The 25,712-nt window shown below is 40.0% G+C and overlaps 1 protein-coding gene across 5 annotated transcripts in view; it reads right to left on the reverse strand.

Moving 5' to 3' along the window:
- The window catches only part of LOC103190585 (extracellular sulfatase Sulf-2), a 115,014-nt gene extending 90,490 nt beyond the window's left edge, over window positions 1-24,524 (reverse strand). For 3 of the 5 annotated variants that reach the window (XM_007911459.2, XM_007911450.2, XM_007911425.2), the window contains exon 1: window positions 18,455-18,736. The gene's annotated coding sequence lies outside the window, so the exon portion shown is untranslated. Of the gene's footprint in view, window positions 1-18,317; window positions 18,375-18,454; window positions 18,737-24,504 lie in introns of those variants that run through there. The other 2 variants (XM_007911439.2, XM_007911433.2) reach the window with 2 other exon arrangements.
- Window positions 24,525-25,712: the final 1,188 nt, after the last annotated feature.

The following is a 25,712-nucleotide window of genomic DNA, read 5'->3' on the forward strand; positions in this document are numbered from 1 at the left end:
GGCTGTTAGCAGAACAATTTAAAGAGACCACACACACTTAAACAAGGTTCTGTGATTAATGGAGCAGTTTATGTTCCCTAAAATACATCTCTTACCGAACATACACTTAAAATCATATAAATATTCTTAGATTCTATTTACGTTGTGAATTTGAATGATCATGTCACATCAGTGGTGTTGAGTTAGGGGTTTTATTACATCTGCAAGGCAGACTCATAATTCATTCACACCTGTATTAGTTATGAATGGATTTTTATGCCTTTTCTGATGCCTGTGAAATAAACCCAGCAATTAACCATGGCTGGTTCAATATCCTGAGCATGAGTAGCAAATCATACGACATTGGGGGAAAAATTCACAACTATGCCACTGCATTTAGTGCGAGGCACAAATCCAGCTAAACTGAAGAAAAACGTAAGATGACTTTCAAGAGAAACAATAAAACGATTTCCCTGAGAAAATTGCATTCTCTCTCGCAGCTGGCTATCACTACAGTCTGTTGCTCCGACATCCAAAACTCAGGAAAAAAATATGAATGGAATCGTTTGTGACTGCAGACACTTTCACAACAGTTAACAGCACCCCGCCCATGGCAAAGCTCCAGAGCAGTACAGCGGGCTACAGCTTGCCATTGACCCTGTGGCAGCAATGTTCAAGCCCTCACCTTGTCATAACTACGTACAGTACTTGCATTCCAAGGGGCTCAGACGTTTCATCAAGCAAAACAACTTCCCCCTCCAAACCACTAATGTTCTCTTAATACATGTTTTGCAATGTTTCATTTCCTGGCAGAGTCCCAGCGGCTTAGAGTTTTATGTGATTTTGAAAGCGTCCTTTTATTGGTGCACTTATTTGTGAATAGAGCACAAAATCACTTGAGCAGCTAGTTATTTTAAAACTTTGTTCTAAATATCCTGAATAGGGTATCACAGAGCGAGGTACAAAGTAAAATAAATGCTAGACTACACTTTCAAACCTTACTCAGTATAGATCGCTTGTAGGTCTCAGAGAGGAGACTTTCACTCTGTCATTCTGGACTGGGTTCAAACCCAGGCTCCAAACGGAAGCCCTTTGAAAATACTGAATTACTTAGTTTTGCTGTGTGATTCAGTAGTTTTGATAACTCCCTCCTAGAACATTCAGGATTAGTTAGCAATTCAGATGAATGCAGTTTCTCTTCCATAACAGGTCCCCTGGGTTTTGGAAATATCACAAAATGTGCTTCTGCTCTGCCAATACTAATGACAAAATAGTCTACAGTTCATTTTTCATTGTCATCTTGTCATTTTTACTTTCAGAAACATTGTGGAACTGAAGCAAATCACTGGGAAAATGCCATTTTAAAATTGGACTTTATTTTGTACCTTTACTTTATTTTTTAAAAATAGAAACACAACTGGGCCAGAACAATGATTGATCAAATAATAACCTCAGATAGGTTCTGGAATTGTTTTGAAGCAGGCAAAATTCTGGTCACTAAACTATAATTATTTCTCTTCCTGTTCTGTGTTATTGTCAGCAACAATGAGCCATCAGGGAGCTCAAATGTATTTTGATGTCCCTTTCATCGCCCACGTACAAATATTTTCCTTAAAAGATCACATTTTTCCCATTAGGTAACTCACATCATCTGTGTCAACATCTGTTGACTAATTCTTAATTGACAAGATTCCTCTGTCAAGCTTAGTTGATGGATGTTGCCTCCTAAAAGACTTGTGTGTCAATTCCAGATGAGCTTTGCAAATTCAAATTTGATCAGAGTGGCAGCTTATCACTGTGTTCTTGGGCTGGTATTTTAATGAATCACATGGGAACAGTCAAAAGAGCTCATCCTGGAGATCGTATATTATTCAAAGTTTACAGAATACACACAAATAATGACACTCTTCTGTGCAAAATATCCCATCTTTTTACAAGGAATAGGCTCAACGAGTTTAAATAAATCCCTTGTGATATTTATTTGAGAAGTTCCGCAGCATCATGTCCTGCAGCTTGCCAATTGAAACACAGATGAAAGAGCATCATTATGTGTACAATACAAAGGCATACTGTATTCTTTTCCCCACCCACTGTAAAAACACAATGTGCATCATCAAAGCACTTTGAAGTGCAAAGGAATTGAAGGGCTCAGTTTACATTTTCAGCAGTGGTGCCAGAAGAAGTCAGTGAACCGAAGGACTCTTGTCAGTGAGAGATTTGTTTCCACAAAATAAAATCCCAACCCCCTCAATGACGTGTAAATACAATAAGCAGGAGACATTGAATCAGTAGCTCTGCATGACTGATAATAGTTACTGAAAGGTAAGGCTATTTTGCAAAGGAAATAATGTACTAATAGACAGTTTGGGGCCTAATACTTTCACAAATGGAATCAATCGCTTACGTGTGAAACCGTAAAACACTATGACATTTGTTGTGAACAGTCATTCTCACACCAAAGAAGTTGAAGTAAAAGTTCTGCTATTGTCATCGTTAAGATCTATCAACGGCCTATGAGTGACACCAGTTACATTGCTATGGATTATAAGCGTCATTTACATGCCCTGGCCTTAACACGTTTGTTTTCATGGGTATGAATTAACAATGGGGAGCAGGGATGGTGAGAATACTGGGTGTGTTAATGTTTCAATGGAAACACCCTTGAGTGAACAAAAAAATATTTATTTTCCAGCCATTCCCTTCTATTAAACCAGATACACCTCAGTGGATTAAGCAACCAATTCCTACAAACACTAACAGAATAGGCATGACCCGGAATGTACTTCAATAGCATATTTTACTAACATTATTGTCTGGTAATAATAATAATAATAATCCTTGCATTTGATAGAGCACTTTTCACGTCGGAAGGACGTCCCAAAGCGCTTCACAGAACACACTGTAAAGTGAATTGACTGTAAATTTGTGGGCGAACGCGGCAGCCAATTGCGCACAGCAATGTCCCACAAACAGTCGTTGATTGAAAATGCCAATTTTATTATTGTTTTTGGAGGGATTATTATTAGGTGTGTGGAGTAAGGAAACTTGCCCAAGGTTTCGCCCTCTGCCTGGAATTGAACTCAGGTCTCTCGCTTGCAAAGCGAGTGCTCTAACCACTGAGCTACAGGGCTCCACACTGGTACACAGTGAATCAAATGGAACACCTGTAGCATGCAGCTTCTTAGATGTGAGCCTTAGCTTTCAGTTTCCTAGAATTTATGTTCTAACAGGTATCCATATAGTTCTGAAAGTTTGAAGAGAAATAATTATGAAGACTAAATTGCAGTACTACTCATCTTTGATTTCCTTACTATAAATCTAATGCTCCTGAACCAGGAAATGAAATGTGGCTGAAATGTCCTTAGAGTTCAGTTCTGTCTTCTGAGAATTTGTTGCTGCAATGAAACAAATCTTAAGTTAAACTAGAGGTGAACTGGCTGGTATGAGTTAAACATCAGGAATTCATAGAGCACCTCAGTTGAAATATACAAGAACCATTTTATCACTAACACTATCATTTACACCAGATCAGTTTGGCTTACCTGGCTTTGATTTCCAAACATGAAGTCAGTAATTCTTACACTCATTAAGTACAATTGGAAATAAGCATAATACCAAGTTGCATTTTGCTAGTTTATCTAAGTGACAAACACTTGTGAAGTCAGCCATTGGGATGAAATTACATTACACTTTGAATCTTATACCTGCTGTACTACAAGATGATCAGGTTTTAAGAGCACCTGTTTTGCTTTTTTCTAATATTAAGATGCTGTATGCAAAATAAGTCTATAGGATCAATTAATGCATTACACTGCATTGTGAACCAATGCGATGTTTTGTCCCAAATGTGTTAGAATTGGTTTGGAATCTACAATGGTCTTAATGGACCCAAGATAATGGTTGCATTGCATCTGTGTGGGGAACACCTGCCAACCTCACTGCCAATTGTGCCCAGCCAAATTGCCGTGAAATACTGTAATGTTACTGCACGTCTGCTGAATGCGGACTGCACAAAGCCACGGAGATAAAGCAGGCAAATGGCCTCTTTTAGCACAGGAGCATCTAATGGTCAACACCTGCAAGATGGAGTAAATGTTTTCCCCTGACTATCATGCTCATGTCGGCCATCCAGAGAATACAAAAGATCTTGCCACAGATTAAGTATCTTCACATTCAGTGCAACAATTGACTGAATAGACCCCAAATCCTGCAGAGGGCATAATTGCTTGAAACCACTGCGCAAGTCAAAACAGATACGTCAACATCTGGATTGGTGCCTCCCTCCATCTTGGTTATTGTGATGCCTCACAGAGCAGTTCAGCAGTGGGACTCATCTGTAAAAATCATGAGAGTGTTGACATGACTACATCGTGAATTATTAATGAGGTTCTGATGTTTCCTCAATAAGATTGTCGCAGAAGACATGGCGCCCCTACTGATTTACTTTAAGCACAACATATAATTATGGAGACAGGGCATCATTTGAGGAGGATTTTTAATCCGTTGAGCTCCAAGGCTATGTTTAAGAGTCTGAAGCAAGCTCCCCCACTTCCCAGCACCTGTGGCTAAATATCTTGTTCCTTATAAAGAGAAATTGATACAACCACCAAACACGCACACAACTACACACAGCACAAGTCATTAGGTGTCCAGGAAACCGGTCGTTCATTGGAGATTTTCCAATTATAATACTAAATAATAATCCGTGCATTTGATATAGCACCTTGTCAGGTCTTCTAGACGTCTCAAAGCGCTTCACAGAATATACTGTAAAGTCAATTGACTGTGTATTTAGTGGGTGAAACGCAGCAGCCAAGCAGTGTCCCACAGTCGTGGATTGAAGTGACCAATTTATTACTGTTTTTTTCTTGAGGGATTATTATCAGCCGTGTGGGGTAAGGAATCTTCCCCAAGGTTTTGCCCTGCTGGGAATCGAACCCAGGTTTCTCGCTTGCAAGGCCAATGCTCTAACCACTGAGCTACAGGACTCCACTGATTATCTTTCTCCCAAGAATGCAGCATCCCTTACTTAAGCAAATGCCTTTTGGTTTATTCTTTTTAAATCGTTTTAAGCTTTGGGTTGACAGTGATAGCCTGATTAAACTTTCTCGTGGTTCAAATTATTTTGTCACAAGTATTAAACTGGGGCCAGAGGGCTCCAGCGGGGGGTATGTAATATACAGCTGTGATCAGCAAAATCCTAGTAATTTTCTAGTCACTGATGCCTTTGTTAATCTACGCAAAGGGATAACAAGCATGGTACAATCTAATTACAATTACAGACAGCGTGTGAGAGGAATGAGTGCAGTTATTTTTCACAAAGTTACGCAAACACACTGCTCGCATTGTGAAACGCAAATCGCTCTTCATACAAAGCTCTTAAATTGGGAAATCAACCCTAAAGATTTGAAATATAGGATAGTCCATCGATTTATGAATAAAGCAAGTGCAGGGAACACTTCAAGCAGGAACCACTAAAATGTAGCTAAATTTTACCAAAAGTGAAAGTGTTTTTTTTTATATAAACACACAACAGATGTTATCTCCCATTTTGCAAATAGTTGATCCTCAGAGGGGCATATGGTCCAAAGCACGAAAATGTATAAAAAGGCAGCATCCAGTGAACGGATTTGGAGGATGTTATACATTGCAAACAGGATTGAAATGGTACCATGATGTGGTACAACCTTAAACTGTACTCCTACAATTATTAATCCATATATAAGTGTGATTGCTGTATTATTAAACGGACAACAGGGCACTATCATAAGTTTCTAGGAATGCCAAGTTTGACTCGTGACTTGAGCTACAAAAATTAACTTTTATGTCACTTACGCATGCAAGGATTTAGACTGAAATTTATTACATAACAGAGAAGATGTCATAAGAGACAACTGTCTTGTACATCTTCCTCTCACTCTGTGCATTCTGTGCACAGAAATAGCTAATGTATTCTCCACCAGAGAGCCATTGCACATCTGTCCCTTTACCTTACCGAATATTACTAGCCCTAAACGCATTGAAAATGGGAATCGGAACTAAGATTCGAGGAAACTTTGGCTCACCACAAATGTAAATAAATGCTTAGCTCTTCGTCATGACAAACAAATTAAGCAGCTAATTACAGAAATGCTTGTTGACAGCTATTTGCCAGTATCAGCTATGCAATCTGTATCAACTGTGGAATCAAAGTCATAAGATACTAATTGAATTATGCTGAGGCAGAGATCATAGCAGTGTATCGCAAGGGAGAGAGAGAGAGAAAAAAGACAATTAGAATGAAGTTAGAAATATCCTCAGCAGCAACAACAGATCTGTGGAAGGAACCAATCGCCAGATGAATCGAAAATTAAATCACGTACTTAGCAGAGTCCATTAAAGGTTATTACTTCTGCGATTTCTTATTAAAATTATACTAGAGATTTCACAATCCAATTCGAGCCTTCATAAAACATCAACAGGTACATTTCAAAAGCAGACGTTAGCAGCGACCTGTTCTCAAACCTCTGCTGAGAGAAGTGTCACGAAGACAACAAAACAACTTGCATTTATATATCTCCCATCACGCGGGGCAGTGTCTCGGAGCGGTTAAAGACTCCAATGGTCAGTTAAATAGGAAATGTTTTGAGACCTTGAGTGAAAATTCAGAAACAGCAGCACAAAAAAGTTCTTTGGGTTCATTTGAGTGCATTCAGTTTAGCCCACAAAATACACATTTAGAATATATTCTGTGAAGCGCTTTGAGACGTCTCAGCGATGCGATAAGGCGCTATATCAAATGCAAAAATCATCATCACCAGGATCATTTTTAATAATGTATTTTTACACTCCTTCTCTAAAGGATGGAATAAAATAAATGTCGCTCAACAATGCCCTGGAGCTATCCATATCCATCTTAAAGTTTGTGAATTCTTGAAAGAAATTTCAATCTTATATGGATAATGCATTCGAACTTTCCCACCTTTGTGATTTCCAGTCGTGCAGCAGTGTCCTTGATGCTAATTCCTGCTGATCGTCTATGAGGCTCTGGTGACTATGTCTTGCGGCTAAACAACAGACCAAATGCTGAACACTCTCCTTCAACAGCTGCAGTGACTCCTATTAAATTCACTTGCAATCAATATGACACATACTTGCATGTCAATCTGCAGCAGACATATCAATAGGAGAATTGCTGAGACCTAATAGTGCATTTTGATCTAAGCCCAGACATTGGTACAGCAGAAATTTCAATCAATTTCCCCGAATTTTTGGGGACTCAGATTAATAAGACACTTTTCCTGGTTTTCCAACAGTCATTAGTGCTGGGTTATTCGGCTTGTAATTATAGAAGCTTTTAATGTGATCTCTCGGCTGCTTTAATATCTAACCAATTTGGATTCCACTGTGGATGCCAGTCATATACAGAGAAGCTGCTGCAGTTGTTTCTGAATGATGCAGTTTCCAGGAAAGCGCAAGTGGAATCATACCCATGGAACCTCTCGGACCACATTATTTTAATTCTACAACCTACTGCGCTCATTAACCAATACAATTTCAAGCTCCTCTTTACGCAAGTACAGAAATACCGACTTAATTAACAATTCAATCGTTAAGAAACGTATGGAATGAGGATTGCCTTCTGCACACGCACACCATGATATCGCATTGACACAACTTCTCAATTTGGTCTGGAACAAAACTTAAGAGTGTCTAAAATAACCTTTGGTTTATTTTCCCCAAAACATTATAATTCAGCACTCGTATCAGGAGTTTTTCCGGTTAGAGACAGCAGTAGCAAAAATAGCAACCATCCAATATATTTCACATCACTTATCTACCTAGCCCATCCCTGCTAGGACTATGGGTTGCAAACACATCTGTACCTCCAAGTCTCATTGATGCCCAGTCATTGATTGAGCGGGTCAATCTGCAATGTCTTGGGATTACTACAGGCCTGCCTGTTTTCGGCTTCCGGGAACCAGTTCATCAATCCCACAGAGACCCTGTTGATTTCCCATCTCCTAAAAGTTGATTTAGGCACGGGGATCATTCTATCGACCATAAAAGTATCAGGAGCTTAATGGATTCAAACCCAGAATCTTCAGGTCTCAAATCCCTGTGTGTCGAGGTTAGTTTTGATGATGTTTAAGATAAATGAAGAATATGCAAATGAGTCCTTGCTCCAATATTAACTCAAAGGCAGAAAGGTGAAGTTAAGTGAGGCTCAAAAATCTATCAAATTGTCTGTGATTTGGTTTTATAACAATTAAAATATTCCTATGAATTTCCAAGCGATATTTTTCTTTGGTTCTGGACTGACCTCAAAATTATAGTTCTATACAAAATGATAGATCTCCTTTAGAATACTGCAGTTGCTTAACAATATTACAAAATCCATGTGTGTTTTACTGTTCAGATTTTCAAATTTTACGACCAATTTCAAAACTACAGTAGAAATTCCCAATGCTACAATATTGCATAGAAAGGGTTGTAAACATCATAAAACCATAAAGATATTTCTACAAGATTCTGAAGTTATGTTAATCAAAGTCTGGAGCTCCTGTGCAAAAGTAAATGTACTTTCCACCCTTTCTAGAAAATAAATTGTTAAAATAGTCGAAAATCAAAACTAAAAGCAGGCTTTTTAAAGCAAATGAATACTTTAATATGAAAGGTAGCAATGATTATTGTGGAGTAAAACCCAGCTTGCTTTAGTCCTCGCTAGAGAAAAGAACTGTGTCTCTCCATTACAAGCGAGAGCTGATCTTTTCAGCAGACAGTTGAGATTCAATTATCTGGGCAGCAAATCTTTCAGATGGAGAAGATTAAGTAAAATTGTATTGATTGTCACCATGTGCAATCCCATCATTTTCAGTCACATTTTCCTTTTACTGCAATGGAAATAAAGTAGATGGAAATAGGGCTGTCTGTTGGGATTATCTTACCTTACCTCTAATGTGCAGAAAAAAAACTTCTCAGTGTGCAATACGTTAATGGAGTCTGACAGGGTTAGTCTGACTACCGTGCTCAGTGATCAGCTCTCACATACAGTTACACGGCGGCAATACTTCCCTACATCTGTAAATTTTAACTGTTGTTGGGTGTTAATGGCAGAACTGGCAGCTTGCACTCCACAGAGTTGGTCCATTGTAAAAACAGATCGATGGAGTGTGCCAACCGTACTCTTATTATAAAGATTACAGGCATTTGGGAGAAATCTCCTCGAATCAGCCACAGAAATTAACATCTTTCTTTTAGAGGCAGCTCATTCACATTAGGATCCGTTGCAATCTGGGGTTTCAGAAATGATGTGTTGTTACCCTCTAAATCATTATGACAAAAAATTGGCTGTAGTCCTTGGTGTTTGAAACTAAAAGCAAACATTTGGGAACTTTAGAGTAATTTTGTAAAGAACTACACTGTGACATTGTGCTGCCACAGGCCAGATTAACAACAACAACTTGCATTTATATAGCGTCCCTTCACGTGGGATAGCATCTCGGAGCGCTTGACAGTGGCGGAGTTTGAAGTTCTGATTCCAACCCCCAGCTCGGGTGCAAACCCTTAACTGTCCAGCCTTGAGACGTTCCTACCAACTTCAAATGCACTATAAAAAATAATTTGTTGTGGCTATAAATTTGATCACAGTTAAAGTGTGTAAACACAAAAACACAAATGCAGCAAATCTCAACTGTGGCTGCATTTTGGCCTCAGCATTTGAAACCCCGAGGAGAGAGGGAGACAACTGCTTCTGATAAGAGAGAGAGAAAGAGAGAGGGGGTGGGAGGGGGGAGAGAAGAGGAAGAGAGAGAGAGATAGCAAGCTGATCTGTAATTCCATCATGGTGACACATCCAGTTAACACCAGCCCTAACCCTAAATTATATTTTGACTCCTCAAATATTCATTACGGAGCTTGTCTTCTTAATTTTTTTTAACAGGTTTATAAGATACAACCCATAAATCTGCAGGGAAAGAGTCCATTTCCATAGCACTGATTTCTAATGAAAAGGGAAATGTGGGTGTTCAGTAAAAATTCATTGTGTTTCTTTTCTGGAAAAGAATGATCAGTGAAAGTATACGAACGAGTATGTTTGCATGTGTGTAAACGTACGTGTGTGGAATGGGAGTGCAAAGTATGGCACCAGTTTACATCTTGCCCCAGTCACAAACCCCCCATGGCCCATTAGCTAATTTCTATTAAATAACATGCAACTCGTACAATAAACACTGGTTGCACATTTCTAAAGCTTTGCCACCTTTGAGAAAACAAACCCACGGTTCCCAGGACACCAGTCGACAGACAATTACCAGAGGTTAACAAGGTCATAAACAGGATCACAATACAGGTCAATGTGCCTTTAACTCTCCTCTTTTAAACACAGAAACAAATACACCCATCATCCCTCACACTGGGGGTGACAAGGGATTTCAATGCCACAAGTGTGTCAGTTTATTATGCGCCCATTGGCAAAATCAGTACACCCTGCTGGAATACTAACCAACGTGACTGCCGCTGGTTCAGAGTGGCTTAGGGCAAGGCGACAGTGAATGAACACAAGCCGGGGGCGGTCAGGAAAGCGCTTTTCGTCTGTCTCTCTCCTTCTCTGTGTGTGTGTGTTTTTTTAGAAAACCAAGGAGACGTTCATAATGCCACTGAGATTGTAGAATATAGACAGTATTTACCAGAGTCGCCTTACTTTATTCGTCATGAATATTCATTCACGCAAGGCATTGGCTGCTTACAGTAGTGGTTTGTTGAGAAAGGCCCTCGGTTTGCAGAGGGGAAGGCACACGGCTTATTTAGTTCCATCAATAACTTGAACGCCAATTGGCAGTCCTGAAGGTTTCAGATTGGAAATTAATAATGCATCACACGCTCCCCCTACCCCCACCCATTAAAAAAAAGAATTGTTAATGAATGAGATAAATGGATAAGAGGTCAGCTCATGCTTTGCAGTCTTCATATACATCCCACAGCTTAAAATGCTGCGTTTTGTCACTAGAGAATCATTGATAACAATGCACGGAAATTTGCCGAAAGAGTCTTTTCGTGACCTTCTGAGCATTGCCGAATACCGAGTGAGTTTTGAGTTTGAGCAAGTATGATTTGGTTTGGGTTCCGCATTGTTACGAGCCTTTGAGAAGCGATTCTGCAGGATTTATTCCACTCTCATCCTACCTATTGCTGTCGATGGTGAGGCACTAGCGCATTTCCAGACGCGTACAATGAAATCTAAAGGGATTACATTTACTCTCAACAGATGCTTTAAAGAGAAAAGACCCGTGCCAGAAGCATTCTTGTGTGAACATAAATCTAGAAGTGACACTTTTACTTGTAGATAGTAGGAGCATTGCTTCCCTCCCTCCCTCCCTCCCCACAAGCAGAAGCTTAGGGAGAATTTCACTTTCTAGATTCCAGACATGTTTTCAATACCTGTGTGAGGTCGGAGGAGTCCTTACTCAATCAACAAGGAAGGGATTCCAGTGAGCAATCAGCACTGAGGAAAAACACACAGGTACACACACCCCCACACACAAACACACGCTATTCAAATGCCTACGATTGGGATGCCTGCTCACCACCAGGGCAAATAAGCATATTTGTTCCAACCCACTTCCCAACAAGGTACCAACCCGGCTCATTTGGTCGCACTCTGGCCTCGGAGTTAGAAGTTCATGGGTTCAAGCCCCACATCAAGAGTTTGAACTCGTATCATCTGGGCTGACACTCCCAATACCGAGCCTGGGGGAAGGCTGTCATTGCCAAAGTCTCTCCATTAGATGAGACTTTGAACTGCAGATCTGTCTGCTTGTTGAGGTGGACATTAACGGTCCCATGGCACGACTTGAAAAAAGAAGGGAGTTTATCACGGTAATCTGACCAACAATCCTCCAAATAAAACTGACCATTCATGGCTATTCGTGGGACATTGCTGTCTGTGCTGTTCAGAGTGAAGGGCTATATATAAATGCAAGTTGTTGTGGTGTGCAAATTGGCTGCTGGGTTCAGCTACAGAATAGACAGTCACTTCCCTTTACAATAAATCCTGTGAAGCACTTTCTCCTGACGTATCAAATGCAAAGTTTATTTATTATTTGTAACAATAGACTGTCACATCCTGCGAGAAAGGGCTGGGTTTAGTGTCAGTGACAGATGCTCTCATCCTCAGCTGCACTGCTGTAAACTATATAAGACATCGCACTCTCAATATCGGTTAGAACCAATGAGTTTGGCATCGCAGGCGAGAGTGCAATCTACTGAGTCAGGTTGGTGGCACATCTTACTCTAAAGTTTGATTTACTGCTGAACTCCTACACATAAATATTAATATAATCAATTCAAACCACTGCAGGCAGGTTGACTGAACCATCACAACATCCCACCTGAATAATTTACAGCCACAAACACCGAACGGGGAAATTCACACAGACTTGTACTTGAATGAAATGCACCTGCTCTCAAGCATTGGAGCCGTCTTTCAAATCCCAGCGATCGCCTTCTTAAAGAAACACACAAAAGACAGACTGAGCCTGGCGGTGTGTGTGCTATGTTTCAGCAACTAATTGCATGCATGACCGGCATAACAAAACCCTGTAGGATCAATATTCTGAGGTGCCACATCTCTCTTCATTAACCACAAAAGTTATTCCGTAGGAAAACAGTCAGAATTTCCTGAAAACTCAAATGAGTCTTTTCTTCAGCTTCAAGGTGACTTGCATCCGTTATCAGTCCTTACAATACAAATGACAGTATAAATTTACATTGGGAGGACGTCCCAAAGCGCTTACTTGTGAGACAGTACCCTGAACAGATATCTATCTCATTGATGAACCCAAAAAATTGCTCTCTCCCCCAACCCCACATCAAAATAAAATGGATTCAGTAAAACGACAGTGGGTCATTGGGTTAAGTCATGCACTACACATACAGTAGTTAACACAGCAACTGAAACGTGCAGAGAAAGCAAAGCGGTGAAGAGGAAATCCATGTCTGTTTCATAGCAATTGATCTGATAGCAAGACTTCCTGTTTACAACGACACTTGCTGCTCAGATTATTAGGTGTGATTTTATCAGTTTCTAATGATAAACAAGCCACTCACTTTTCCTTTCAAGCTACAGATTAAAAAGAAGCCATTGCTGGAAGCTAAATTGATCGCCCTCTTTCAGATGCTGACTGATCTCCTGTGTGTTTCCAGCACTGTGTAGGTCCTTTATTCTACTTAGCGTTAACTCTGCAGAAGGTTTTAGTTGGGGACCACATTATTATCCCAACGTCTTGAACGTTAAAAACAATGGGAAGGAGTTGCTGTGGAGAATATTTTACTCCACGCTGACGTACAACACCTGACCAGCAGCTTTTCAAAACATTAAGAGTCGGAGACAATATCAAGTGCGTTATTTGCATCAGTAAGTCACACAGCCGATCTCCATAGCAAACCTCCATTAGTGACGCTCTGTGACATGTTACCTTAGCAAAAAAAATCAGAGGGGCCACATCAGTTTGTCAGAGAGATTTTAGACACGCTCAGTTCCTAGACCAGTGAGAAACAGACACTGCCTCAACATCCACCTGCTTCTCTGCCATGGTTTGGAAACTGCTGATCATTACGGCTGCTGTCAATGCCACTTTTGTTGCAGGAATGTTTTTATATTGATTCTACAACGTTTTTCTTTGTGTACTAGATGCGATCAATGCTGCAAGGTATCTCGTTTGCCTGCGTGAACTAACTTGGTTCTATCTGTGCCTTGCAAGGTTTTGCTGTGGTGACCCCATCCCTTTAATTTCAGGGAACTGAGTTCAAGTTAGAGGCTCAGATTCCCTTCCCCCCTTTTCCCATCCCAAACAGTCAGCATTCACTGTGTTGGAATTTTTATCCAGGGTGTTCACACTCAAGATTGTAAGAAGCCACTGTGACAAGAAAATTGGACCATTAAAATGTGAGAAACATTGAGCTTTACAGTTCAGACACTGGGGCAATGATAGATTAACTCAGAAGGCTGTTTTATTGCACGCAAAGAGTGAGTGCATACAATAGGAATTTTGGTAGGTTTTAAAAGACAAACATTTTATCAAGATTTTAATCCAGGCCCGACAATTTACAAGATGAAGCGAATAGGGTTAATGGGTTAACTGAGCACAATAACTATTTTCCTTGTGGGTGGGGGGGGGGAGGCTGTGGGTGGGGAGAGAGAAGAGATTATATTTTTCCCTCAGGACTTGACTCCACATTTTGCTTCACTGATAAAAATTGTGTGTTGAAACAAGTTTTGAAAAACAACAGTGACCCCTCCCCAAATTTGATTCACCAGTATCTACAGCATGTTCTCGCTATATTGGACTCCAGATTTCAATAGGTTTGAGATAGCTGCATTAACAGGCAATTTAAAAGTGGATCAAGAGCTTATCCGAAGCAGGAAACTCTTCTCAACATTTGCGTTGGGTCATATTAAAACTGCTCTCAAAAGTTTGTTTCCATCTTTAGAAACAGACCGTCGATTTTAACTGTAAAACAAGTTACCGCAACAGACAGTCTTATCATCAAGCTCAGATGGATGAATGGATGGACTAGAGGAAATGTAGCAATTCCTTGCTGACTGTGAGAATTGCACATGTTAGGGTGATGACGAATCCGAAAGCCACAAGGCTTTCCTTCATGTCAGTTCCTTTCAGCTGTATCGACTCTCGCGATCACTGCCCTGATAATCCTCCTGATGTGTTAATGTTGCATATATCTGCCAGGCATAAAGGATTAACAGCGTTATCTGATAGGTCATGTCAGGTCATTTGAAAGCATCAGTGAAGAGCAGCCAGACAGAGTCTCTATACTTGCACGTGAGGTTTAGAGTAGTCAATAGGGCAGTTTCCTGGTGGGTTAGAAGGAGTTTATGATGAACAGATGCACTGTGTTCCAGTGGTGGTTGGAATACCGATTAGTATTATAGTCTACAAACAAAATCCAGTCTCTAATTTCAGTTTTCATGCAGGATGTTCAAGGCCATTCATAACGCTGATCACTTTCACAAGAAAACTGAAGAGCAGGTTAAATGTACATGTTTCGTATTTCATATAAGGAATGCAGATCAATTTGGATTCTTTGTGATACTTTGTGACATGACCTATCAGTCCAGTACATTCCAGATGGGTAGAGTGACGCTCTGTCTGTGGAAATGCTGACTTGAATAGTTGCAACACACGAAAGGAGTCCGAAGCCAGATGTTTGGCGTGTAGCGACTACCACAAGTGGCTTTAGGACAGTCACTAGACTATCCCAGGAACGTTTACTAATCTCAACATGCAAACAATCTAGTAAAGACAATGGAGTTTCACATCTAAGTCTCCGTCGTCTCGTACGTGGAGGGAACCACATCCAGCACCTTGTGGGGAAAAGTGGAAAACCATTTTACCACCCAGCAGTCTGGTGGAAGCCATGTAATTGGGACCTGGCAGAAGTTGAGTGGCAGGAGAGAAATGTGTTCATTCGCCACGAGTTCAAGGAGGGTAAGAATCATGTACCTTTTTACATGTAGAAGCATTTGTGTTCAGATGGTCCAGTGTGAGGTAGAAGGTGTGAAAGAGAAGCGAATCGATGCCACTTTCTTCCTGGTCTATTGTTAAGAACACATCAAGCCTAAGAAGATCCAGACATCATACAGTGTCTGCGCAAATATAATCAATACTCCCGATCAGTACGGACTTGCACTGCTGAAAGCAATCATTTGTGTTTCACAATGACAAAGTTTCTATGAGTCATACTTCAGAGAAAATACTTTTCCTTTTGTGTCCCACCCTCACAGCTGCTGCTTTCGCTCGTCCTCCAGCTCAAGTGATGCACCACCACAACAGAACGCCCTCCAGTGGCCCGACTGAAGCCGAACAGAAATTACCAACAAAAAGGGACAAAATTCTCAACCGCGCACAGGTTGAGCAGCGAAAAATTCGGAAAGTGAAATATGCAAAGTAAAAAAAAATATTCGGAATCAGAAATCAAAACAGGTATCACCACTGCGAGAGCAACGCCTTGTATTAACTCAATGGGCTCAATTTTCTATTTATTCGCAGACACGCATTTGGGGATATAAATGTCGATTCTCGACGTGCACAGAATTCCAATTTTGGCTTTGTGCGAATCATGCACTATTCAAATTGCCTCATTAATATTTAAATCAATTCTGTGTTCGGTCAGACCATAGCTCCAGCCGTCAATGTGACATGCACAAGAGATATGGGGCAGCCCCTTCTCCCTGGCCGCTACAGCAGGTAAGGGTCAGTTCTCTGATACATGTTCAAGAAGCAACTGCTTCATTGTGATTCAACCTGGCCAGTTGATACGTTTCCGCTTCAATGTGGACAGGAACACTTTGTTATCAAAAAATCATTTGAAATCGAGACGCTTCCCCCGAGTCGCACACATTACTAGTCTTCACCTGACTCTAATCTCCCCGTGCAAAGCGCCTTGCTCAACACACTGGGGAAAATTCATCCCCTTTCATTATTTAGATAGGTCCAAAGTACATCCCAATGGATGCGCTCACATTGTGGGTGCAAATGTCAGGCACAGACTGTGCCTGCAGACGCTTTGTCAAACCCAAGGACGAAACAGACAAAAGAAATTATATCAAGCCAAAATATTCCAGGTGAAAGCGTTCATATGCCTGTGTGTGCACCCTGATGTACTGCTCAAAAACAAGTCCAGTGTTTCTAACTGAGCTTATTCCTGCACCTTTCAGATTGGATTCAGTCATGGCTGGCACACAATGGTAGGATAGCTATTAAATAAAACCAGACCAAATCCCAGTACAATTCCCAGTCATTCTCTGAGACACGACAATCTACACATTGGGACGTAAGCATTGAAGACACAAGTGCAACCTTGTAGTTACAGGGTATGAAAAGAACAGAATGTAGGTTTTTATGAGATTATTTCTGCTTTGATTCTGGTTTTTAAATCCATGAAATTTACAATTCATAAAATTTCCACATTAATCGTTCAAGCAGGACAAATAAATAATGAAAGTGAGTTCATGTCCTAATCTTTTCGCTTGAACATTCTCTCCATATTGCTGGCATTTTTAATTTACAACAACAACAAGATTACAACAACAACAACAAGATTCCATTTATAAAGCGCCTTTCACTTCAGGAGGACGTGCTAGACGGCTTTAAAACTCTTAAATCCTGAGAAATAAAACTCTTAAAATCTGAACGTTTCGATTTATAAGAATTGTCTAACTGCCCAATGCACCAATATGTTTGTTGATGGTCTGAAAGCCAATTATAAGAAAACGTAATTGATGCCCTTTGCCGTAGAAATGCCTATTAGTGTGCCATGTGTTCACTGAACCCTATTTTTTTCTCACACAAAATGACAAAGTGCACTATTTGTATTAAATGTCTGAGCTCAATCACATGGTCCGAACAAAATGCAGACATTTGCATAAAAAAGGCAAGAGGCAAGGATTTTAGGGTAAAGTAAAGGAGAGGGAAAAAAATCGTATTTAAATCAACAGTCAACCAACTTAAAATGTAATCATTTTCAACCGCGCTTCCAAACAGATGACATTGCAAAAAGATCATTTTATAAAAAATTCTAATTTAAAAATCCAAAATGCAAACAGAAGTGTTATGTGTTGCGAATTTAAAATGCAAAGGTTTTCAAAAATGAATCAAACAAATATGGTCCCTTTTAATATCTGGAAGTGAAATCATCCCATCAACCAGATAACAAACACTATGTAGGTTTGCATGGATATGGCACTGTCAATGAACACACTCTCATATAGCTTACTAAGAGTACAGGTTCTGAGCAAGTTGGAAAGATTAGCTTTCCTGGATTGATTCCATTTAATATCACAAAGCTGATCAACTGAGTTCCTCCTTAGTGCACATTGCAAGCAATGAAATAGTCGCAGCTTATAAATAGCAAAAAATAAAGGCAAACTGAGTCAAAGTCTCTCTTTCTCCCTCAGCAAAACTGAGAATTGAAGTTTCTGTGTAACCGCAGTTCTAACAGGTAACCACACACATAGGAAATCTGTAAATTAACAATTCTCTGGCAGGGAAAATGAAGAAATGATGTACAAGTCAAATACAGGAAATACATTATATGTATATATATGTATATATAACTCTCTACTTCCTTAGTTGGGTTCATTCCTACTGGTTACTGTGCTTCACGGGTTGAATTTCCAGATTACTGTCACTACATTACTAGGTAAAGCAGTGATGAAAACAGTATTGAAAAAGCACACCGACAGATGTAACACTGCTCAAGATTTTACAGCCATAAAGTTGACACGTTATTGACAAAATGAACCTTTCCACCACATGAAACAGCTTGGATAAAAGTCTTACCTTCAGCACAAGACAAGCTGACTGCAATCAGCATGGTAACATAGTGGGTGTTTGAACCTGGCAAGCAGAAGTATAGAATGAAACAGCAGCAGCAAAGCAGCAGCTCTCTCTCACACACACACACACACACACAGTACCTTTATCAGTCAGTCTCCTCTCATTTCTGGGACAAGAGGCTGCTCAAAAAGAGTCCGCTTAACAATGCCAAGCAAACTCTGAGACCACACAGCTCCAAAAGGGGCTCTCAATAGCTTCTCCTCTCAACCTCATTCAACTGCGATGACTGAATTAGGCCAGCTCCAACCATCTGTTGAAACACGCCTGGATTATGCACTGTACTCTACTTGCACCCAGTGTGAAAGCTTCAGGCTGGGTGTTTCCTAGAAGCAGAGGCGGAGCAATGCTATTCCCATCTAAAGCACTCCAGATTTCCGTGATTGGTACCTTCCAGGGCTAATTGGTGAATGAGCTGTGTGAGCTGTGTGAGGTGGTGGTGATGGTGGGGGGAAAGTTACTAAGTGGATCAGTCGTGTTTAGTTCTGTCTAAAGCTCTCTGTGCTATTCAAGGACCTTCCAGATTCCTGACAGGGTTTATTTGTGCATTCACAGCACATCTGTAGCAGGCATTATCCTGCCATCAGTTGATTTTCTGCACACCCAAGGGGCAAGGTTCACCTTATTTACTACGAAACAGCTGTGTTAATTAGCTGGAAAGAGAAATCTACCTCATTCACCCCTGGTGCAGTTTATGGCTATATCACAGAGTGGAATGCATGAGTCTTATCAGCCTTTTATCATTACAACACTTCATTGATCCCTGGTATTTGTTTAAATTCCACATGATATTACTTACAGGAAACCTTACCTATGATAGCACCAGAGAGTAACAGAATATACTAATGAATAAAACAATTCTAGTTTCACATCCTGCTTCTCTAATACCTAACCGGAAGGATAGCACCTCATCTGTCAGTGAATTGTGCATAAATTATATTGATTTTTTGAACAATTATGTTCAGTACATATACTTTCATATAAATATTTGGCATTTCCATGACCAACCTGAAGATAATCAGCATCTTTGGGACTGAGCGCAGGATGTCTTCAAGACAAGTCTGCCTCGATACGGTTAAAAAAAAACAAGAAATTAACCCTTTCAGGATCACAGCAGCATTTCCTCGTTTGGTTTATGCACAGGCAGGCAGATAGATCTGTTTGGGGCTCAATGAGTAATAACAATCCTTGCATTTGATATAGTGCCTTTCATGTCAGGAGGACGTCCCAAATCGCTTGAGTAGATTTACTGTAAGTGAACATAGCAACCGATGAGGTTTTACTTTATTCAAGTATCAAATTAAGTTTAATGCAATACAGTTTCCATTAATTCCTATGATTCAATTTACGCTACTCCTGCAGTAAAAATATACCACAGTCACCTTAATATCCGTTTATGGTTAGAAAATATAACAGTATTGAAAAATACAAAGAATATTCGGTGTTCAAAAGGGTTTTACATCATTGGAAGTGCCTGCAGTTGTACATTGTAAGACATCAGACTGTTTTTCTACGTGCAATCTTCAAGAACATCTCTCTCTTTCTTTTCACTGTAAATACCACCACTATTCTGTGGGTGTGATTAGTAATCTCACTCTCCACCCACACAAGTGATACTTTCCATGTGTGGAGAAAAACAAAATTTAAAAACAAATGATGAGTTGTGTAAAATTGACATTGTCGTGTGTGGCTTAGCATTGAAGAATGACAGTATGTTATCACAGGGAAGTCTGGAACATATAACAATTAGGATCTTGTCATCAAATAGCTTTGATTTTATTCATATGGCAATTTTGGATGTGATTGTGAAATGGAAGATGGAAGTACAGTATTTGCATCACTATCAGTTTATGTGGCTTGTGTGCTCTTGTGGCTCATATTGGAATGTCTGAACCTGAACTATGAGACCCAGTAAAATAATCTTATCTTACCAGAGTCAGAGAGTTCCAGTATACTACAGTGAGAAAGATCCTTTTGGACTCACTCACACAGGCAATACTTGTGAGGTAGGAATGTTTCATTTTCATTTAAGAGCGCTGCCATACTTCACTGTCTCTTGGAAGAAAGGACATCTCTAATTAGCCCTTTCAGAGCAGAGATATTATTGCTGATTTAAGATAAAGGTGTTTCCATTCTCCTCAGAATGTATTACAAAACAGTCCTCCAACCTGACCTTAGTTCCTGTAAGCATTTTACATTCTGTTTGTTTGACCCAACTGTCATTTTAGAGAAAAAAAATTGGATGGAAAAGAAATCTGCTTCTCAATACATGACTAAAAAAAATACACCTTTAGTTTGGTTATAGATTAACCTGTTTTGGATTCTCCAAAGAGTTTAGTATAGTTTCTTTTAGGTGTAATTAAGAAATTCAACGCTTGGTGGTGACAGGTTTATGGTGTAGGAGGGGGGCAAGAAACAGCAATTTAATCCTTTCAAGAAATCAGAGGCAATGCTCAACACTTATTTTTGTAGATTCAGAAGTTGCTATCACTGTTCAAATGTGATTCTCGTCAACACTGCAGCTCTGCTATATTTCTGCCATGTAGCAAGATCACATTGTGATATAAAATCTTTAATCGGTACTTTAGGAGTTAAAGTACTTTATAAAAATGCAATTAACTTGGAACTCCATGAGAAAAATCATTAGCAGCCAGAAATGTAACCAACAAAATTTCTGAATGTTTATTTTCTTTAAAAGAGACATTGTGCTGATGTGCAACAGTGCACTGTAGTTCAAGGTCTTTGGGGCCACTGAAGGCAAGTCTTCCCTTACTGCACTCGGACAGCAGCAGGCCTGCTTGTGTATATTACAGACAAGAGAATCACGAGACCCATTAGCTCATGTGAATCCACCAGTGACCACATGCCATGTACAACCATATCTCAGCCGATGAGGCTGATAGCAAGCAATAATAGAATAGCAGGGGTCTGAGAGTGTATTAAAGAGAACACGGCAAAGAAGGTTTCTCTGATAATCACTTCTGGGGGGTTAAAGGCGTCATCCAAACAATCCAATCATCCAAGATCATGATACCACGAGTGGTCCAGAACCCTAAATGTTTCACTCACTCCTAAACCAAAGCTCGAGCCCCACGATTGCCATCAGTTGACTGACCTAGCTTGCCTTGATTGAATCAGATGTGTTGCTTATTGGCCAGAATCACTAGATGGCGCTTTGTGCTGAAACAGTGCAACTCCTTGGGGAAAGGAAATTGAATGGAAAAAGTGTTGTGACACTCACCTAATCAACTCCTGGTAGCAGATTGCAGAGTAACCTCGAGCAACCGCTTCTAAGTGTCTTTTCATTTCAATGGTTTCCCATTCATCTTTTAATCCCATTCCAATTGCTATAGTGAAGTAACTGTATGAAGTAAAGTCCGTAGTGACTTACAATTAAGAGTTCAAGCCGGTTCTTAGTAAATAATGTTTTCCTCAGTGTTTGTTTAAAAGGAACAATTCACTCACCACACCTGCACTCTCCTTAGAATTGCCATTTTGTATACCAGCACTTTGTTTCAGTAAAACTCAATGAACTGAACAGTCATAAACTGAATGATCAATTTTTATCTGGGGGATTGTTGGCCAGGACACCAGCAGATAGTCTCTTCTCCTTTCGAATAGAGTTATGGAATCTTTAACAGGCAGACAGGACCTTGGTTTAACATCTCTTCCAAAGGATGACACCTCCATCAATGCGTTTCTCCCAACACTGCACTGGAGGGCCAGCATAGACAGTGAACTCAAAGTCCCGACGTGGGGCTTGAACCCACAACGTTCTGATTCAGAGACAAGACGACTACTGAATGTATCAGCCAAGCTGTCATTATCTCATTTCAGAAATAAATAAACCTGATTTACATTGCCAGATTAGTGCTCTCGATAAACGTAAGGTGAATCACATATGTAGTAAATTGCTTTAATGAGAGACTTTCCGCATCAGGATCCTATTGTACTCAGCACTTATTCAGTAGCTAGTCTCACCAAAGTGGAGTATGAGCACCAAATTGACCATGGAATAAAGTCAGATATTTCAAGGTGACTTTATTATCCCAATTCTAAGCAGCAGAGTAGTCGCTGAGTTGATCATTTTTGTCTTGGTTGTTTCTACAGGGACCATGACTAGTTAAGGTCTCTCTACACTTGTAACACAGAGGTTGCTAGGGAAACATTTATTTCTCCACACATAATTGTCCTTGGTTTGTGTTTTAAAGGAGTTTCAAGAGTGAGCGTGTTTTGCCCACATATACAGGACCAAAATAATGGCTTGGGAATTGTATCTCCTAGTTATTTCATATGCTGTGCAATGCAGACTATAGTGTTCAAATTTTGTACAGATGTTTATAACAGATAAAATGTCCCACATTGTCAAATCTGTTGTGAAATGTTGCATCTTAACCCCAATAGTCTCATCTTACTTACTATGCAACAAATGTAAAATTCAAATTGTAAACCTCTTGTGAAGATTACCCTCTACAGTAACAATTAATTTTCTCAGCAGTTCCAGCTCACAATAATACACTTTATATCCTTCAGACTCTTTGTCTGAGCTGGTGCTGAAGTCAGCATTTATGTGATTTATTTTTAACAGGCTGGAAAATCAAATCTAAAGTTGTGAGACACAATATCAGATTTTTTCATTACTGGGAAACTCCATTTTCACAACACCATATATAGAGGGCAAAATGTGGACATAAGATTCAATACTGACTGAACGGAAGGCAGTGAAGGGTTGTTTTCGAGAAGTTGCGTCAAAAATAAGGGGAGGTATTAAGTGAGGTTCCTCAGGGGTCTGTACTGGGATCCTTCCTGTTCTACATTAAAGATCTAAGTGTAAGCTAGTTACATTTGCAGATAAACACCAAGTTGGAGGGAACTTGAGGCAGCAAAGATCTTACAAACAGAGTTTGATAGGAGGCGCATGGACTGATGACTGGCAAGTGAAATTCAATATAGCACAGTGCAAGGTTCTACACATAGAAAGTAAGAATAAGAAAACACAACTGTGAGGGCAATAAAGAATGGCCAGGGGAAATTGTTTGGAATTTTCCAGGTTTTAAACAAAAAGTACAACTGTGGTGTACCATAGAAGAAGCTGTGATTAATACACAGAAGTTCTCACCATGTGAAAGGTACTACATAAATGCGAATTGTATTGCGTATTGAAGAAGTAAAGGGGAAGTAGATAATCCGCAAATTTACAGTTACGTACATACTGAACTAAAATTTATGGACATCTGTAGTGGGGGATCTTTCATGACAGCATTATTATCAATGCTCGGCTAAGAAAGAGCATGGACATCATCAGGTGTGCTCTAAGTGGATTTAGAAACAACATTAAGCTATCCTTCATGAACCTAATCAAATTATTCTCAGACAAAATGAAAAAACTAATGTGTGAGATCTATCCAGTGGATTTAATTCACTTGTTTGTTATTTCGAAATTCATACGACATATTTAAAGAGGATAAAAACTCATTGAATAAGAAGCAAATTAGCTATTTGGATTGAAATCTAGTTCAGAAGTGCTGACAAGTGATGAAAGCTCCATCTGCAGAGAGGTGGCTAATGGAAGTGACATATGGAACATCGCAATGGGAAATCGGGGAGATTGAAGCAATGCAGAAGGTTCAGAACAGAGAAACAATTTGAGTTTGAAGGACTTAGGGACGTAAGAACTTGAAGGTATGAGGAGAGGCTTTTAGGGAAAAAAATGCTTTATGTTCATCATTTCTAAATCAATCCAGATATGTCAACATATTCTTTGGCCCGATTAAGTATCTCTGCCTTTGGATTTCAGATGATGACTTGTTACATTACTTTTCCATGAAAACTGATAGTGATTATAGAAAAAAAGGAAGTCAGTCATGTTGGAAAGCACCTCCAGACACTATTTACTCCCAGTCACGTTATTCAGGTAATAACTTGTTAAGTCATATTTCCCACAGGCAAATGTCAGTGCCTATAATCCTTAAACCCACATAACACAACAGTTCATTCTCCTGTCAGAACAAGGTCCTGATCTGAGTCAGAAATATTAGCCACAGTCAGTCTTTCCTATGCATTAGGATTTTCAGGATAGTATTATTACAGTGATGTCCCTGATTCCCTTTCATCTCTGACCTTCAGAACAAACCTGCTACTCCATATGTTTCAGGGCTGCCATTCACAAGCTGTCCAGCTGTAGGATTTTGACACAACTGGGATTCAGTGCTGTTCAATCATCTTGTTTCCTCTCCTGCAGAACAAAGCAGTGGTCAAATACAAGGAGGTTAGGACTGACTCAGAATTCTTAAACAAAGCGAAATGCCTCCTTTAAAATGACAGGAGTGATTTTCACAGAACTATTTGTCCTGTGGTATTTACCCAACTGTCCTGTGAGGAAGTGTCTCTTACGTGATAACAATTACATGATTGAAATCAGGAACTCACCCCGTTCGCAGGGGAAAATTACTGGTGCAGACCTCTATTTCAACACAGCACAGTAATTCCCTTTTTCAGTTTGGCTCAGTGTGGCAGCACTCTTGCTTCTGGGTCAGAAGGTTGTGGGTTCAAGCCTTGATAATTCACTGACACTCCAGTGCTCTCTTTTGGATGAGACATTAAATCGAAGTCTACTTTTCACATGTCTGCCAAACCCACCAGTCACTCCTGGGCAAGGAGAGAACTGAGCCAGAATGAAGCAATCACAGTTGGATGCTCATTATAGTCAAACACATGTGTGAGACCATGTTGCTATCAGAGGCTTGGTGTACGTTTATGAAGTGTCAACCTTTTGGGTTGCCGAGAGCACTTTTTCTCCTAAAGTGTACTCAATACCACCTGTGATTGTTTCTCTAACCTCAGGAAAAAATAGCTAAATATAAAACTTTTTGCTATTCAATCAATGCAGCTGTAACCTGCTTAATAACATTACACCTGGTAGATTAAAGCATACAAACCTCTCCCAGCGATTGAGTAGAATTAGGCAGCAGTGGAGAGGCTGAACACGCTATCATCTTAATTACCATTGGCAGGGCAGTGCTCATAAAGGGCTTGCCATTCAGATCTGCCTTCAATCCCGCTCAATAAAGTGTTGCTTGTCAAGGCAAAAATCACCTGCAGCATTTTCAATTGGCCCGTCGCCAGGGAAACTTCTTCTGGGCTGAAACATTTTCTCTGTGTCTGCTCTGTGTTGCCTCCTTTATTTCTTCCTCTCCATCCATTATATAACTCCATAGCCTGAAGCCATCCTCCGTCTACGCTCATGCATACTTTTGCATACAGTATATACTTTCCATTTGGCTTGCATTGTGTTATTGTCCCCTGCACGACACACACACACACGCACGCCAGTCGTTAATT

This window comes from Callorhinchus milii, unplaced genomic scaffold, assembly GCF_018977255.1.
Source record: "Callorhinchus milii isolate IMCB2004 unplaced genomic scaffold, IMCB_Cmil_1.0 Scaffold18, whole genome shotgun sequence".
NCBI classification, from domain to species: Eukaryota; Metazoa; Chordata; class Chondrichthyes; order Chimaeriformes; family Callorhinchidae; genus Callorhinchus; species Callorhinchus milii.